This window comes from Papio anubis, chromosome 5 (genome assembly GCF_008728515.1).
Source record: "Papio anubis isolate 15944 chromosome 5, Panubis1.0, whole genome shotgun sequence".
In the NCBI taxonomy this organism is placed as follows: Eukaryota; Metazoa; Chordata; class Mammalia; order Primates; family Cercopithecidae; genus Papio; species Papio anubis.
In genome coordinates this window covers 7011397-7030255 of record NC_044980.1, presented here as the reverse complement: position 1 = coordinate 7030255, position 18859 = coordinate 7011397, and the positions used below count along the sequence as shown (strand labels likewise).

Genomic DNA, 18859 nt, shown 5'->3' with positions numbered 1-18859 from the left:
ATCAACTTGTTTCAGGGAGATGAGCGATGTTCACCTCTCTAGTACTCGAATGAATCTTCCTAAGGTTGAAAGAGATGCTTCCAACTTCCAAAAAGCTCTGGCAGTGACCTTGCTGGGACACCAAGTCTCCCGTAGGTGCTCTCTCCTGGAAAACAGATAATTTGACCTTGTGTCTCATGTTTCCAGGCTGTTCAGAACCAACTGTACCTTGAGCTACCTGCATATAGTCAATGGTGTCAAAATAGTTTACCTTCTCTATGAGCCCCTAAAGTTCATGAAACTTTAAGGACTGAAAACACATTGGCATTTTAAGTAGTGCCGGTTCTATAGATAATACAAAATTATCCAGAGAATACATTTGGTTTTGTTTTCTCATATATAAATCTCTGTCCTCTATACAGAGTAACACAATTATGAGGAGGAAAAAAAACATTGTTTTAAATCCCCTTTCTATAATGCTGCTGCGAAGTTTACGTAAGACATCTATACCACGGGGAAGGAAGAGTTGTTAGTAGACCTATTCCACAGATGAGGAAAATAAGTAGAAAAAATGGTAATTCCTCCAGGGTTCCAGAGCTCACACTTAGCAGAGTCAGATTCCAGCCACCCCACGGACTCCCAGTCCTGGTCTCTTTAACATGAACGTCCTGACCACTCCATACTGGCTATGGGCCCATGGGCCACTGTCCTTCCATGCCAGGAGCTATTGCACATTCTGTGGACTAAGGGATAATGGATGCATGAAAATCATGCATGTATTACATGATATTCCTGTGGGCATTTTTTCCTGTTATTTGACTTCATATTGAACTGGCTGCATTTAAAAATAAATACATAAATAATAAAAATTTGAAAACTATCATCAGTGTATTTTCTTATTTTGGGTCATTGTGGATTAGCTTGCTGCAGACCAACTCTTCCACCAAGAACAATTAGAAAGGCCTCGAAAAATAAAAATAAATAACTTGTTTATGTACGCCTTCAAAAAATGGCCACTTTTGTGATTTTCTTTCTGTATGTAGTTTCATCAGTTTTATTACACTGACTTTGGTGTGTTTTTCTTTATACATAGTTGATTTAGGATTTATTGAGTTTTAATCTATGGTTTGATATCTCTCAATTGGTTAAAGTTTTAGGCCTTAATTCTTCAAATATTGATTCCCCCCTCCTTTTTTTCTCCTCCCCTATTATACAGTGCCAGTTCCACATGTATCTTTTCACAATGTCCCATATCTCTCTTAGGCTCCTATCTGTATTTTCAAGGAAAAGACTTCTCAACAGAAAAAAAGAGAGGTCAGAAAACCTGAAAATGCAATATTCAGAGGGTTGAAAGAAAATAAATGTCACTTTAGATTTCTATACACATGAAAAGCATCATTTATAAACAAAGACAAAATAAGGACATTTTCTAACAAGTAAAACCTGGTAGAATTTGTAACCAAAGGACACTTCCTAGAAAAAAACAATATTATCCCAGAAGGAAGGATAAAGATAATGGGAATAATAAAAAGCAAGAAGAATGATAAATATGTAGGTAAACCTAAAGCATATGGACTTTATAAAATAATAATGCATTTGCTTTGAAGTATCTAGAGAATGAAATACACGGCAACAAAGGTACAAGATATGAGAGGGAAGTAAGTAAATGGAGTTAAAAGGTCTGAAGATCATTGAAAGTAAATAGGAATTCACACCAGACTTCATAAATAATGGATTCATGTTGTAAACTCTGGGTAACTACTCAAAATAGAAACTGTATACATTAAAATTATTATTTTATAAAAAAAGAGCAATGAAAATATTTAACAAAAAATAGTCATTAAAGAAAAGGAGAAATATAGAACTGATGTTAAAAATAAAAAAAAACTAATCAGAAAATGATACATTTTTAAGCACAAGTATATGTTATTACATTAAGTATAAACCAATTACATACTCCAAATAAAAAAGTTTGACAGACTGGATTTACAAAAATAAAAACAAAAATGTAAAATATCTTGCAACCTTTTTCTGAATCTGAGAAATATTCAGAAAAAATCATTTGAAAAATTTCTACCAATATTTTGACAAAACCCTTTGAAAATAGAAATACAATGAAATTTTATGTGTTAAAGATTTACTTCAAATAACTTAAAAAGGAAAATATACATAACAAGAAACTGTTGAAACTTTGCCCTTAGATCAGGGATGATGTATGAAACAAACTTTTCTTCAGTGTTGTATTGGAGGTCCTAGCCGAGGCAATAATACAAGAAATTTAAATAAAACAGGCTTAAAGATTGGAAAGGAAGAAATAAATCTGTCACTATTTGCAGAGACCACATTATATACTTCTGCATATATTTATAGACATTATGTATATATTATACATATGCATTTATATATTATGCATATATTAGCAAAGTTTATGGATACACGGTTCTATTAGTCGGTAGGGGTGCCATAACAAAATATCACAGACTGGGAGGCTTAAACTATTGAAATGTGTTGTCTCACAGTTCTGGAGGCAAAAGTCCAAGATGGAGGTGTCAACTGAACTGGTTTCCCTAGAAACGTCTCTCCTTGGCTTGCAGATGGCCATCTGCCTGCTGCTACTTCACATGGCTGTCCCTCCATGAACACTTAATTCCAGTGTCTCTTTTGTGTCCAAATTTCCTTTTCCTCTTCACATTAGTTCTACCAAATTAGAGTCTCACCCATATGACCTCATTTAACCTTACTTACTTCTTTAAAGTCCCTAAATTCACATACAGTTACGTTCTGAGATATTGAGGATCAAGACTCCAATATATGAATTTTAAGAAACACAATTCAGTCCATAATAAAGATCAATATGCAAAAATCTATTATATCTCTGCATACAACAATTAGAAAATAAAATTTTAAAAATATTGCTTATAATAAGACATAAACCCTGCAATTGCAAGGAATAACTGTTACAAGAGTTTTGTAAGGCCTCTGTGTAGAAAATTATTTAACATAATTAAGAGAAATTTAAGAGGACAAATAAATGCATAGATATACCACGTAAATGAGCTGAAATGCTCGATAGTTTAAAGATCTCTATTTTATTCAAATTGATATATGTAATCTCAATTAAAATTCCAGCAAGTCTCTATAGAGATTTAAATTATGAAGCAAAAATCCATTTGGAAATGCAAATAGCCAAGAATAGCCCAGATAAGCTTGAACAAGAATAGCAAAGTTGAAAGAATTTTTAGAAAGATGTCAACTGACAGAGATAAATAGAGCATGGACTGTTATAGGATCTAGAAACAGACCCACACATAAATGGACATGTAATTTATTCAGAAGCTGGTACTGCAGTGTTGTAAAGAACATCATGATTTATTTATGATTTTGAATAAATTATAATGGCTAAAGTGGATATTCACAGTAAAAATAATATGTTGACCCCCACTTTATACAATGGACAAAAATCCCTTCGGAGTGGATTTTATATCTAATTCATAAAAGAACAATAAACCTTCTAAAAGGTAATATACAAGAATATATTTTAAGAACAGGCAAAACTTTCTAAACAGAACACAAAAAATTTAACTGTAAAAGAAGATAGTGATAAATTACATTAAAATTATGAACAATTCAATATCAGAAAGTAGAAGTGCAAACCAGAGTGAAAATGTGTTTTAATATGTATACTCAACAAAAAATGCATATGCAGAATTCTTTGACATCTCACAAATTAATACGTGAAAGATAGATCAATGGATTAATATGAATTTAAGTTTCCTTGGCACCTGAACCAAATAATCAGAAACCAATCATTGTAACTCTTTCTAGTAAAATAAAAAGTGGAAGATACATGAAAGTTACAATGCAATCAGAACTTCTAAAATGTAAAGTAATAGTTTTATAAAGTCCTTCCGAAATGCAGCTTGTTTTTATTATCTTGCACTGTCTTTTTACTCATTATTTTTACATTAAATTACATGAATCAAAAAAAAAAACTTTTCCATTTTCATTCTAAGGCAAAGTAGGGTTGCTAGACCATAATAGTTTATTCTTTTGTTTAATTTTTGTTCATTATATTGCTATGGTTTGAATATTTGTCTCCTCCAAAACTCCTGCTGAAACTTAATTCCCCATCTGGCAGTATAGAGTGGTGGGGGCTTTAAGTGACCATAGGTCATAAGGGCCTATAAATTAATTAACCCATTGGGTTTTCACGGGAATGGGATTGGGGTCTTTTTAAGAAGAAGAGAGACCGCATGCACCCATCACCATACAATTGGCCCCTTTTCTTTATAAACTACCCAGGTTCAGGTATTCCATAATAAGCAACAGCAAACAAAGACATATGTATTTCTTTTTGAAACCACTGTTTATGTCAAACTCTACCAGCTGGTCATAGAAATGGCAAATGGGAAAAAAATAAGTAGTAGACAGATAGGCCACCTCATATTCAGAGGGAAGATTTTTTATATTTTCATTCACAATCATTTCTAAAATTCTGTAAATTAAAAAGATGGTGTATTTTTACAATAAATATAGAAATGTTCAGGAGAAAAATATCTCTAGATTAAAACAAAGCACAAAAGAAAGAGACTTCATCCCCTTCCAATCTATTAAAGTCTGCAAGCTATAATGAATTCATTTTCCTATTCTCTGCAATGATTATTTCAAATATTTTCACTTCTAAAAGCTATTTTTCAACAGCAGCCCCTGTTTCTAACTTCTTTGAGAGATCAGCCATTGATCTAGCTCAGATTTGTATTGCCATTCTACAAACTCACCTGCATTTCATTCACCATTTTCTCCTTCTCTCCTGTTAACCAGGAGCAGGTGCCTCAGGTGTGTTTCAGCTCAGCTTTTCCCCAGGTACCATGGAACTCATGCATGCCAGCTCTCCATCATTAGGCACTCCGGTCTATAAATTATCTCCTTTCTACTGTATATTCAATCTATCTTCTGTGTATACGCATCAGCATTAAAAATTGTTTTAAAATCTGTCTGGCCTGGCGCGGTGGCTCTCACGCCTATAATCCCAGCACTTTGGGAGGCCGAGGCGGGCGGATCATCTGAGGTCAGGAGATCGAGACCATCCTGGCTAACACAGTGAAACCCTGTCTCTACTAAAAATACAAAAAATTAGCCAGGCTTGGGGGCGGGCGCCTGTAGTCCCAGCTACTCGGGAGGCTGAGGCAGGAGAATGGCGGGAACCCGGGAGGCGGAGCTTGCAGTGAGCTGAGATCGCGCCACTGCACTCCAGCCTGGGCGACAGAGCGAGACTCCGTCTCAAAAAAAAAAAAAAAAATAAAAAATAGCCAGGCATGGTGGTGGGCACCTGTAATCCCAGTTACACTCGGAATGCTGAGAGAGGAGAACCGCTTGAACCCAGGAGGTGGAGTTTACAGTAAACTGAGATCGCGCCACTGCACTCCAGCCTGGACGACAGAGCAAGACTCCATCTTAAAAAAAAAAAAAAAAAAAAAAAGCCCTCTGTATCCCTCTCATTACTCATGTAACTCTTTCTCCCCACCAGAAACTTCCATAAAACTGCTACTTTGCTCTCTCCATTTCCTCACCCCCACCTGCAACTCAGTCCTCACCTCACTCAAGTCTCTTCTCCCCCAGCACGAAGTAGCAACCGCTCTCCTTAAGGCACCCAGTGATCCCCTGCGGCTGTATCCATCAGTGTCTCCACATCTTTCTCCGCAAAATGGATTCTGCTCCTTCATCCGCGATGTCAACAAACAAATGGCAACATGTTCTACTCCGTTGTTCGCGTCAGAAGTCAAGCAAGAGACGGCCTGTGGCTGGAGCCCCGTAGAGAGTGTGGGTTCCCCACTCAGTCCTTATGGAATTCTGCTGTTTCCATGGGCGACAGATCGTGTGGCTTCAACGCCAAACAAAAGTTCAGAGCTTTTCAAAGTTGGTCAACTGCCTAAACTTAAATGCGGGAGTTGGTATTTCTGCTGGAAAAGCGATTCCCCACACACCTCCGACAGGACCAGAACCTTCCGGTTCCCTTCTCTCCTCAGAGCCCACGGGAAACGGGGGAGCCTGACCCTACCTGACCCGGATGCAAACGTGGCCAACGACCCCGGGGCCAGTCAGGACTCCTGAGAGTCTGAGGCTCCCACATGGAGCGGCATAGGATGTCTCCGCCTGCTTTGCTATTTAGTGGCCAGAGCCCGCCCTGTCCCAGGGTCCCGTGGCCTCACAGCTGACTGGGCTGAGGACTCCCCGTCTCACCCGGAGCTCCCCAGGCCTGGATTCTGCCCTGACCCCAGCCAGGGTCCGCGAGGCTCCACCCTCCCGCCTTGGGGGCTCCACCCAGGCTGGGTCCAGCGTAGCGATGCCCGGGCCTCCTAGATCCACTCTCTCCAGGTGATGAGCCAAGGCCGACCTCATCTCAGGCTCCCTAGGCAGGTGCCCGGTCCTAGAGAAGGGCTCTCTGCAGGGGCCCCGCCCTCCGGGGTCCTGTCCTGTGCTAGGTGGAAGGCAGCGGCATGGGACGTAGAAATTCCAGAGACTCCAGCTGCTCTGCTGGAAAATGGAATTGAAAACATTTTGAGCGCTCGAGAGAACTATCTGCCCATGAAAGCTTTTTGTAGTGACGCAAATTATCCCCTCCAATTCCGGGTTAGGGGTGTGCAGAAGCAGGGGAGCCACCGTCATATGCTCCAAATTCTCCTAACGGTGGAGTGAACATATTAGGGACTTTCTTCAAGTAAGAAGTTCAGGGGCACCGTCCAGGTGCTCAGCAAGCTGAGCTCCTTCTGACTTCTTTCCACTCCTGCAGAGGGATTCCAGCCTCAGGGTCACAGAGGCACAGTCCCTGCTAGAGAAAGAGCACCGGGTTTAACTGTAAGGAGGGCCGTCTCCAGGGTCTTCAGCCCCCATTTCACGGATCAATTAATGACACTTACAATGAACATATGGATCGTATACATATTACTATATTAATTATATATTAATCTATTAGGCAAATATATTGATATATTTATAATAATTTTATAATAAAAACTGACCCTTATTAATAAATTACAAGTAAGACCATTTGCCTTTTTTTTTTTTTTTTTTGAGACAGGGTCTCACCTGGAGTGCAGGAGCACCATCACAGCTCACTGCAGCCTAAATCTCCTTGGATCAAATGATCTGTCCACCTCAGCCTCCCAGGTAGCTGGGACTGTAGGCACATACAACCACACCTGGCTCATTTTTAGTAGTAGTAGTAGTAGTAGTAGAGAAGAAGTCTTACTATATTGCCCAGGCTGGTCTGAAGTGATCCTACCACCTTGGCCACCCAAAGTGCTGGGATTACAGGACTGAGACACCGCACGGCCCATTTGCTTTTAAATTGTTGGATAATGTAAAGAAAGCAAGGAGAACTCCCACTGTTGAAAGTTTTAACATTGCACGTTTCACTTCATTAGACACAAAAATGCACTTCCAGATCCTTCTTCAGGAAGAACTCACTGGTCAGAGGCAGGGATTGGGGTCAGCAGACACCAGGTCCAGCTCTCAGCCCTTCCAGGGTCAGCCTCAGCTGCAGTGAGCCACCCTGCCCATGGCCACCCCATTTTTTGGGTGCCCATATCCAGAAGCTGAACAGGTGGGAAGCAAAGCCCTGAGCTTGCTGCAGGATGACTCTGCCATCAATTCCCCACCCCGGTTGCCCATCATGCAGGGAGACTTGGTGACATCACACCTGGGCCTTACCTCTGTCCAACGCTGCCTCCTCCCTTTCGCTTCACAGGTGGTAGAGCAAATGAACATCTTGCCCCTCAAACGTCATCTCTTGCCCCTCAAACATCATCGCAGGGTCTGCACCCAGGAAAATCAACCTGAGACACAATAGCACTATTATTGTGCATTGTTTTCCATTTTTATTTTTCAGATAGTTTGGCAAAAGTCTTTTTAAACAATGGAAATAATTTTTAGAAAACTATGATTCATTTTTAGAAAACTTTTACAAGAAACAATTCCAAAGTAATTACTATATTTGTAAAATAATTCTTTCTTCTTTTTTTTTTTTAGATGGTGTTTCACTCTGTTGTCCAGGCTGGAGTGCAATGGCACGATTTCAGCTCACTGCAACCTCCACCTCCAGGGTTCAAGCGATTCTCCTGCCTCAGCCTCCGGAGTAGCCGGGATTACAGGAGTGAGGAGAGATGGCCTTGGTGGTCCTCCTTAGGTTGGCAACATACAGATGCAATTGTTCACATATCAGCTCACATATCTCATAGCACTGCCAAAAGTCTTCAATGCCTGTGGGTTTGTTTCATATCTTGAACTACTATTTTAAATAACTCTGTTATTCAATGTCAAATCAAAAGCCATTATTTGAATGGCTTTTCATGGGGGGGACTTTTCTGTGTTTTTTTTTCAAGTTGCCTACTTTCACCTCTTCAGCTTTTAATTTTGCATGTCTTTTTTTTCCCCCATGAACAGTAACTGGGCCTCCCATGCCAAGAAGCAGGGAGAGGCACAAAATTCCTCAGAGATACTGTGTATTCTACCTCCATGACTTCCACACACCATTCTTAGAAATAGGAGGTGAGTGTGAACAAAAGGAAAAGGTAAAATATCACTCACATCTGACCTACATTGTATCCAATAAGAGAAAAATTAGTCTCATCTGATAGTGAAATTATTGTATGATTCTCGAGATTGTAATAGTCTTTATAAATATATCTTGATGATTTAAAATAACTAAATTAAATGTGTATAAAATATTATATTAATACAGACCAACTCCTTTATTTCTCATGAAATCTGATAGCCTAGTTCAGATTGCAGAGTTAGGTTGGCAGTTGGGCAAGTTATTGTCTCCAAGAGCAATTGCACAAATTTATAATTCAGGTAAAATTGGCCTCCATTTCATGCTTCAATTATCAATATTCACTGATCCTTGCAATTTGCAATAACAGGCAAAATAGAAAGTCGTTTGCTCCAGTCATAGGACAGTAAAGAAAACTCCAAGGATGCTAGTTCTTTCTAATAAGGGCATTTATACAAATTTTCTGGGGAAACGTGAATGCCATCTCTCCTTTTCAATTAAATAAATGAATAAAGGAGAAAAATTTACTAATTTATCCTGACATTTTTCTATGTGCACTCCTAATGTCCAGTGATGGTAGAATATCAGTGGAAAAGAAGAATGTGCGTGCATATATGTGTGTGTGTTTGCATATACATGTGTATGTGCCTGTGTGTGTGTATGTGTGTGCATATGTGTATATCAGTTACTTTACTGTTATGCCCTTCAAAAGTGCCCATGGCCGAATTTTTGTTGGTGTCTTTTATGATGTTTGCTAAGATTCTTTGCATTTTATTTTCCCTTGCAGTATTTTAGACTTGGTACCCATTAGGGTTTTCTTAAGCTGCAAGTAACATAAACTTGCAAAAGTGAGTTATCCAAACCCCTTTTCCTTCAGATAAGTGAACACGAGAGGTATACAGCTATGGATAGAAAATGGAATTCCAAACTGTCCCCAGTGAACCCAGCCCCTCTTGCTTTCTTGCTCTATGACCATCGGGTGTGGTGCCATCCTCATGCTCACAGGATGGCAGTTTTACCTCTAGGCATCACATTTGTATTCCAGACATATGAGAAGGAAAAGGGGCCAAAATAGTGGTTCAGCTCAATCTGTATTTTTTTTCTTATTTCTTTAACTAGGGGAAAGTGTAAATGCAGTTCGCTACTGCCACAATCATGCAGTTGAGTTTATCACATGTGGGAAAATGACAGGGGTCAGTACATGTGGAGTGCAATAGATAAGCTTTACCCTGGGAAAATCAACTTTGTGATCATGAGGTCTCCCCTGCTAAGTGAATCTGTTTCTTTTGATCTGAAAACAGCAGTTTTCCTAGGAGTCTCACCCAAGAAAATTAAGATTCTTGTTGACCAGAACTATGTCAAAAGGTCACCACTAGATGAAAGGAATCCTACAATATTGAGACTTTTAGTTGGACATGTAGCTAACCAACCAACATAGGAGTGTCCTTAGAAATGAACTAAAAGTAGTGATAAATACTGAATTGACCAATCACAGTGTCTTCCACAGTTTTTCTGTGGTTAGAATATGTTTTCTACATGGAAAACGTCTACATTTTTCTATGGTTGTTATATATTCATTTGTTACTTAATAATTGGCAATAGGTGATACGGTTTGGCATGTCCTCACCCAAATTTCATCTTGAATTGTGGCTCCCATAATCCTCATGTGTGGTAGGGAGGACCCGGTGGGAGGTAATTGAATCATGGGGATGGGCTTTCCCATGCTGTTCTTGTGATAGTGAATAAGCTTCACAAGATCTGATGGTTTTATAAAGGGCAGTTCCCCTGCACACACTCTCTTACCTGCCACCATGTAAAACCTGCCTTTGCTCCTCCTTCACCTTCCACCATGATTGTGAGGCCTCCCCAGACATGTGGAACTGTGAGTTCATTAAATCTCTTTTTCTTTATAAATTATCCAGTCTTGGGTATTTCTTCATAGCAGTATGAAAATGGACTAACACACTGGGTATGGGTTAAAGATACCTGTAATACTGCAATTCATAATAGTTACGGGGCCAAGAGGAGGGAGCCATGATCTTCAGGGGAATCCTCAAACCCTGGCTGACTCATGTGTGGAAGAGCCACAAGGTCCTCAGATGAGGCCCTGGGAGTAGCTCCCATCTTCTGCCTGGGCTATTGCTGTGCTCGCTGGGTATCATGGTATGAGAGTGAATGGCAGGAAGGCAGACGTGAACAGGGAGAGAAAGGGCACAAGAGTTGCAGCTGGGGGGGGAATGATGCACAGAAACCACATTGAAAGTCCCTCCTTTGGTTGCAGTGAGCTGAGATCGTGCCACTGCACTCCAGCCTGACGACAGAGTGAGATTCTGTCTTTAAGAAAAAAGAAAAAGAAAAAGAAAATCCTTCATTTGCACTGAGCTGGAGATAGAGCATCACTGTTCTCCTTGATGTAGTGTTTATCACAAAGAAGCACATCTTCCTGAAATCTTATAATCAGAACAATGTCTAATTTCTCTATAGGACATTGATAATCCCAGAGAGACCATATGATGATTATTAAAAACACAAAGAATACCTCTACCATGTGCTGGATACTGAACTAGAGCATTGATCCTGCAGTAGGTGCTGTGTTGGGTTCATTATCTACATTGTCTAACTTGACCCTTGTAACCCCTGTGGCGCAGGGATTATTGACCCTATTTTATATATTTACACCATGGACAAGCAGGTCTCCAACTGACCAAGGGCCACTTGGTTGCAACAAGAAGTGAGTTGTCCTGAGAATAATGTCCATCAGAAGTACAGGAGAGACAGAGATACCCACAGTGTTTGAGCCCCTGGATGCAGCCATATCTGAAGCTAGACTTTTCTGTTCTGTGACCCAGTGCATTCTCTTTTCCCATAAGCTAGTATCAGTTTGGTTTGTCTGTCAAAGGATCCTTCTTTACATTCAACATGCATCTCCTTCTTCATCATTGCTACGTGGGCAACCAACCATTCTGATTCAGAAAATGCCTTTGCAGAGAACTCCTCCTCGAAGTGTTCACGGGCCGAACAAGCCATCCCCAGTGTAGGGAAAAATAGGTCAAATGCAGCTAGTATAAAAAACAAAATGTGCACAAACACACCCACACACATCTTTCAGACATCAGAGAACTCTCCCAGCCAAGGTCTGCATGCTGATTTTTGAAGTCATGATTTGAAAAACCAAATGACTACTCATTTTAGAGATAAAATAAATCTACTCACCATCCCTACATGGTATTCCATCAGCTTTATCTTCCTATCAAATCAAAACAAATTTAGATTTTACAAGAATGTTCCAAGTTATATTACACTGTTTTGTTTCAGGGAAATAAACATTTTCAGTCTCTGAGGATACATATAATCTTTTTTCCACATGGCATTCCTGATATGATCAGGTGAGATTGCACCTATATTCTATCCCAGGAACAACTGTAAAGATGAAAATCCCAGAACAAGCACTTTTTCCTTGGGCAGAGCTGAGAATCCTGCGTTCACCTCACTGTGATATCCTCTCCCTCTTTGCTATCCACTGTGGGCATGAACTCAGCTTTCTCAGCACTTTTCTTTCATGCAGTTTCTTGATGCAATCAACATATTTTCTCTCTAAAATGTCCCTTTAGAAACTGACAACTGCTGGAACTCCCTAACCTGGCACGATTTTATGTTACCAAGGAAATTACTTGCCTTATAGGCATAGCTCATATTCCATACTCCATACACACATAATAGCAGGTCTTAGGTCTCGGGAAGGTAATTTAGTAGCATAAGTTGAGGCTAAGTGTATTTATATGTATATAAATTGATGCTGAGTTCTTTTATCCCATGGCTACTTTTCCAATATTATTCTGTCACAGAACCTTAAATCCAATGAAATGAGTCTCATCTCCCCTCCTTTCCACATCTATGTTTATGATCAGATGAAAAGAAACACACAGCTTCGGTTTTCTTCAAGTATTGAAAGTATATCACTATCTTTCATGATGACTGAAATATATCACTTATTTTCCTTCTAACCATAATCTCCTCTGTTAGGACTTCACATGTCAAGGTTAAAATTAACAGCAGATTTTCAGGCTACTTGTGATGAGTTCTGTGCCATACTACCACTGTTAAGAGCAGCAATTTAATTAAATTGCTGTAATAAATTGTCACCATTCCATTGACACTATTGAAACCACATTCAGTTATTTTTTGTTTTGTTTTTGTTTTCTGTTTCTTTCCTCTAAACTTGGGGTAGAAGAGTTTTGTGCAACAAATTATTATATCATGACCAAATTGTTCTTTTTTCCCATAAGGGGTTCTATGCATTATGGCTAGTCAGAGGTCAGAGATCTGTTCTTACAGATTTTGGTGTGTTTAGGTTGGGAGGACAAAGGGGAAACATATATTCAGAGGGAAAATTGTCAGACTATGGGGCACTGTCTGGATTTGTGAATTCGTGCTTTATCTAGATACGGCCACTGAGAAGTCTCTGTGAGCCCCAAGTGAACATTTATGGGTGGGGAAACCACAAATTCTTCTAGAATTGTGACCATGAAGATGTAATTATTGGAGGTTCAGCAGTTTCATAAAAGCAAATAAGATCCAAGAGATTGATAAGGCATAGAAAAATGTCTTCATATGAGAGAGAAAGAAACACTAAAAGAAAAATCCTCAGAAATCTAGACATGAATAGCACAAATTCAATACCCATTAAAAATACTAGAATGAATCATCAAATATTCCATTTATATACACTTCCACAACCACGGGGGACTAAGCCAAGAAATCCACCAGGCTTTGTGAAGAGTCTATTCGAGAGCCCAAACCAATTTCGCCCAGTGTATTGTGACACATTGGAAGGATCAGGGGAAGGAAGAGAGAGGACCCGGCCTGTTGTGAAAAGCCCTTCCTGTGGCTCTCTCTTGGACAAGTTAGAAAGTTTGCCCTGCGGGATCTTAGAAGACAAACAACCAGTACATTGGTTTGTAAAGTTAACTGACACTACAAACCAGTAAACTGGAACGTAAGCCAGGCATAACTCCCATCGATGATTTAGTAAGAAAATCATTTGTAAAATAAGATGAATTTGAGGCTATCAATGATTCCATTAAAATTAAGAAAAATAGAAACATAAATCAAGCTGTATAAATTTAGCCTGAATCTCTGCAGATGTATTACTTGATTCATTGATTTTATATTTAATCAAATTATTGTATTGTTTACCTGATTCACAATCTTTATTGAATAATGCTGTGGAAATAAACAAAAGCCAACCAAATGAGAACAAGTCCAGGCTGTTATTCTTTACTTGCTAGAGCAAGAGAGTCAGTCACTGTTACTTGTACTTGGCAGACTCAAAGGCAGGCAGAGGAGAGGGAGAGCTTCATAGTGGGAAAAGGGAAGGTCTGGAGAAAGTCCTGACTGGAGGCTGTTGGCTTGGGGAAGCTGCAGGGGGGATTACCTGGAATCCAGGCACTCAGTTAGTTAGGGGTGCATATTTGGCTGTCTCTGATTGATCCTAAATTGAAAGTGGGGTCACAAATTTCCAAAGCTGTCAGTTATTAGTCAAGTTCTGGTCATTTGGGGTCAGTTGTTGCAGGGATTATTGTTTGTTTTGCTGGATTGTTTGCCCAGAGATCCTGGTCTGACACCCTGCAAGTCTGGCTTAGCTAGATAACAGGTTAGTTTCCTGGGCTGGTTGCTGCAGATCCTGGGTCACAGTTCTATTTTTATAGATGATCAGACCATTGTCCCTTGGTGTATTCAATCTTTTACTTCCCTATGACCAACAGTGACATGTACAGTCCATTATTTTATTTAATCTCATTTAATCCCAATATGAAGCTTTGAGAATTCCTGTTTTATAGAGGAAGAAATCAAGGCTTGATCAGTTCATGTACATGTCCAACCCACACCAAATGAGTGCTAGGGTTGGTCATCAGAGTCCAATGATCTGATCCCCAAAGCCTAAGTTCTGGATAGGCACATGTTCCTGTGTTCCAAATTCTCCCTGGTAAGGCTGATGATAACTGTGGCATTTGGAAGTGAAGAGGCAACTTGACACCTGTTTCTCTCCATGGTTTGTTTCCAATTCCACTGGAGATTTTAAGCACATTGTTTCAGAAAATTCTCACTCTCAGTGTGGCTTTCTCTCCAGGAGTTTAAATTAACTTCTATAGTAGAAGGTAAAGCTAAAAGTCCACCAGGCCAGGCAAGTAACCTTGTTATGTGAGTCTCCTTGAGTAGAAGGCCATCCATACATGGGAGGAGTTTGTATGTGCCTAAAGGAAGAATGTTCCCATCCCAACTCCTGGCTTTCTAATTAATTTTACCAACACTGCACTGAAAAAATCAAAACTTCTAGGCAGAAGTTTGTGACTCCAGTTCAAATTTCTGCAGTAAAATCAAGCAACAAATATGCTAACTTAAAAGTTGGATCTAAAGTACAATTGATTAAGAAGAATTTGAACAATTCTTAATGTACCTCCTGGATACATACATTTTAAATTCATATCCTTTAAAAGTCAAATAATTTGACCCGTATCTCAAAATAATAAGAGCTACTTATGACAAACACACAGCCAATATCATACTGAATGGGCAAAAACTGGAAGCATTCCGTTTGAAAACTGGCACAAGACAGGGATGCCCTCTCTCACCACTCCTATTCAACATAGTGTTGGAAGTTCTGGTCGGGGAAATCAGGCAGGAGAAAGAAATAAAGGGTATTCAATTAGGAAAAGAGGAAGTCAAAGTGTCCCTGTTTGCAGATGACATGATTGTATATTTAGAAAACTCCATCGTCTCAGCCCAAAATCTCCTTAAGCTAATAAGCAACTTCAGCAAAGTCTCAGGATACAAAATCAATTTGCAAAAATCACAAGCATTCCTACACACCAATAACAGACAAACAGAGAGCCAAATCATGAGTGAACTTATATTCACAATTGCTTCAAAGAGAATAAAATACCTAGGAATCCAACTTAAAAGGGATGTGAAGGACCTCTTTAAGGACAACTACAAACCACTGCTCAATGAAATAAAAGAGGATACAAACAAATGGAAGAGCATTTCACACTCATGGATAGGAAGAATCAATATCGTGAAAATGGTCATATTGCCCAAGGTAATTTATAGATTCAATGACATCTCCATCAAGCTACCAATGACTTTCTTCACAGAATTGGAAAAAAAAACTACTTTAAAGTTCATATGGAACCAAAAAAGAGCCCACATTGCCAAGAAAATCCTAAGCCAAAAGAACAAAGCTGGAGGCAGCATGCTACCTGATTTCAAACTATACGCAAGGGTACGGTAACCAAAACAGCATGGTACTGGTACCAAAACAGAGATATAGACCAATGGAACAGAACAGAGCCCTCAGAAATAAAACCACACATATACAACCATCTGATCTTTGACAAATCTGACAAAAACAAGCAATGGGGAAAGGATTTAATAATGTGGAAAGCATTTAATAAATGGTGCTGGGAAAACTGGCTAGCCATATGTAGAAAGCTGAATTAGATTCCTTCCTTACACCTTATACAAAAATTAATTCAAGATGGATTAAAGACTTAAATGTCAGACCTCAAACCATAATTAACCTTAGAAGAAAACCTAGGCAATACCATTCAGGACATAGGCATGGGCGAGGACTTCATGACTAAAACACCAAAAGCAATGGCAACAAAAGTCAAAATTGACAAATGGGATCTAATTAAGCTAAAGAGCTTCTGCACAGCAAAAGAAACTACCATCAGAGTGAACAAGCAACCTACAGAATGGGAGAAAATGTTCACAATCTACCCATCTGACAAAGGGCTAATATTGAGAATCTACAAAGAACTTAAACAAATTTACAAGAAAAAAATCAAACAACGCCATCAAAAAGTGGGCAAAGCATATGAGCAGACACTTCTCAAAAGAAGACATTTATGCAGCCAACAGACACATTAAAAAATGCTCAGCATCACTGGTTATTAGAGAAATGTAAATCAAAACCACAATGAGATACCATCTCACACCAGTTAGAATGGCGATCATTAAAAAGTCAGGAAACAACAGGTGCTGGAGAGGATGTGGAGAAATAGGAACACTTTTACACTGTTGGGGAGACCGTAAACTAGTTCAACCACTGTGGAAGACAGGGTGGCAATTCCTCAAGGATCTAGAACTAGTAATACCATTTGACCCAGCCATCCCATTGCTGGGTATATACCCAAAGGATTATAAATCATTCTGCTATAAAGACACATGCACATGTATGCTTATTGTGGCACCATTCACGATAGCAAAGACTTGGAACCAACCTAAATGTCCATCAATGATAGACTGGATTAAGAAAATGTGGCACATATAGACCGTGGAATACTATGCAGCCATAAAAAAGGATGAGTTCATGTCCTTTGTAGGGACATGGATGAAGCTAGAAACCATCATTCTCAGCAAACTATCGCAAGGACAGAAAACCAAACACTGCATGCTCTCACTCATAGGTGGGAACTGAACAATGAGATCACTTGGACACAGGATGGGGAACATCATACACCGGGGCCTGTCATGGGGTGGGGGAAGGGGGAGGGCTAGCATTAGGAGATATACCTAATGTAAATGACGAGTTAATGGGTGCAGCACACCAACATGGCACATGTATACATATGTAACAAACCTGCATGTTGTGCACATGTACACTAGAAGTTAAAGTATAATAAAAAAATTGAATGAAAGATAATTGAAAAATCATTAACAGTAGTGCAATAAAAATTGGAGAGTATCAAAATTTTAATTAAATCCACTTCTGAAGTTTGTTACTACCATAGGATTCTACCTTTTCAAAGGTGAAAGTGCTGTATTCTATGTTACTGCAGTGGGTCTGTAGTTGTATTAAGCCATTATTACATTGCCATAAAGAAATACCTGAGACGAGGTGGCTTAGAAAGGGAAGAGGTTTGACTGGCCCACAGTTCAGCAGACAGTACAAGAAGGGGTGTGGACCTCTGCTTCTGGTGAGGGCTTCAGGAAGCTTACAATCATGGTGGAAGGCAAAGGGGAGCAGGTATCTCACATGGTGAGAGCTGGAGCAAGAGAGGTTGGGGAGGTTCTGCACACTTTTAGACAACCAGATCTTGCATGAACTCACTCAGCACCAAGAGGATGGTGCTAAGCCACTCATGAGAAATCCATTCCCATGATCCAATCACCTCCCACCAGGCCCAGCCTCCAAAACTGGGGATTATATTTCAATATAAGATTGGGAGGGGATGAATATGCAAGCCATATCAGTAGTCACTACCAAATGAAAGATTAGGGATGCCCAAATGGAATTTTTAACTTATGCAAACTATTTAAACATTGGATTCCATTTTTCTATGTGTTTACATAACAAAATTAAAAAATAATTTTTCTTTACTTAATTGTAAAATATTCTGGGCTCCATCAAAGATATCTGAGTGTTATGTTTAACAGTGTTGGGGAATATGAAGCTGCAATGTAAATGCAGATCCACAACTGGGAAGTCCAATGGTCTCCAGGTTGCTCCCATGGCATCTACCCCTGGGAATCACCAGGGATAATAGATTCAATTTGAATTCTGTTACCTATGCTTTAGATCATTTTTTAATGTTATGGTAAAGACATTAATGTGTATCAATTGTCCTCAGTAAATGCTAGGGGAGACTTTTTTTTAAGTAGGATTGCATTAGACTCAAGCTTTCATCCTCATTAGTCCAAGAAATAAATGAGAGCTGCGTTGCTGGGAGAAATTCTGGTTAGCTTTGTGAGAAAAAAATCACAGGAAGGTGGACAAGAGGTCAGTACAGATTCCAGGGCCCCAGAAGGCCGTAACATGACAAAGGTAAGACATGAAAGAAATGAAAATCTTAGCACTTACATGCAGTTAGGGTCCACCAACCAGAACTCTTCCAGGAAGGAGATAAATATGCTGGATTTGAGAGCCCCTGCCTGCTTCAGTGGAGGGTGGGAGAGAAGAAATAAAAATGAACATCAACAATAGGATGATCACATGTCATATTTCCCCAAGATTTTCTCAGTTTATATGAATAGTCCTGGCATAATTATCATTCGTGCCAAAAGTGTCCTGGTTTAGGCAATAAGCTATGTATTTAACAACTAGGGGTTCATTCTATTCTTAATGCCTGACCAGCTTGCATTCATCTGTGTTTCCTGGTGTCTCTCCACTTAAGTGAAAATGGATGGAGGTAAGGAAATGCCATCCTAACATGAAGCAGAAATTTAAAAATACCTCTGAGAGAGAAAAAAAATGTAGACACTGGTTGCTTAGCACAAATCTAGAACCCTGACTGCTTCGATTCTGAGCATAGTTATTGATATTGT

At 39.4% G+C, this 18859-nt stretch overlaps 1 long non-coding RNA gene and 1 other non-coding gene across 6 annotated transcripts in view; both read right to left on the bottom strand.

Annotated features, from left to right (window-relative positions):
- The window catches only part of LOC108586233, a 140621-nt gene extending 133716 nt beyond the window's left edge, over positions 1-6905 (bottom strand). For 2 of the 5 annotated variants that reach the window (XR_004183640.1, XR_004183642.1), the window contains exon 1: positions 5574-6273. This is a non-coding gene — a long non-coding RNA (uncharacterized LOC108586233). Of the gene's footprint in view, positions 1-5573 lie in introns of all 5 variants that reach the window. The other 3 variants (XR_002522427.2, XR_004183641.1, XR_004183643.1) reach the window with 3 other exon arrangements.
- Positions 6906-9646: 2741 nt separating this feature from the next.
- Positions 9647-9809, bottom strand: LOC116275186. The gene has a single exon (XR_004184139.1). It is a non-coding gene; the product is annotated as a U1 spliceosomal RNA (small nuclear RNA).
- Positions 9810-18859: the final 9050 nt, after the last annotated feature.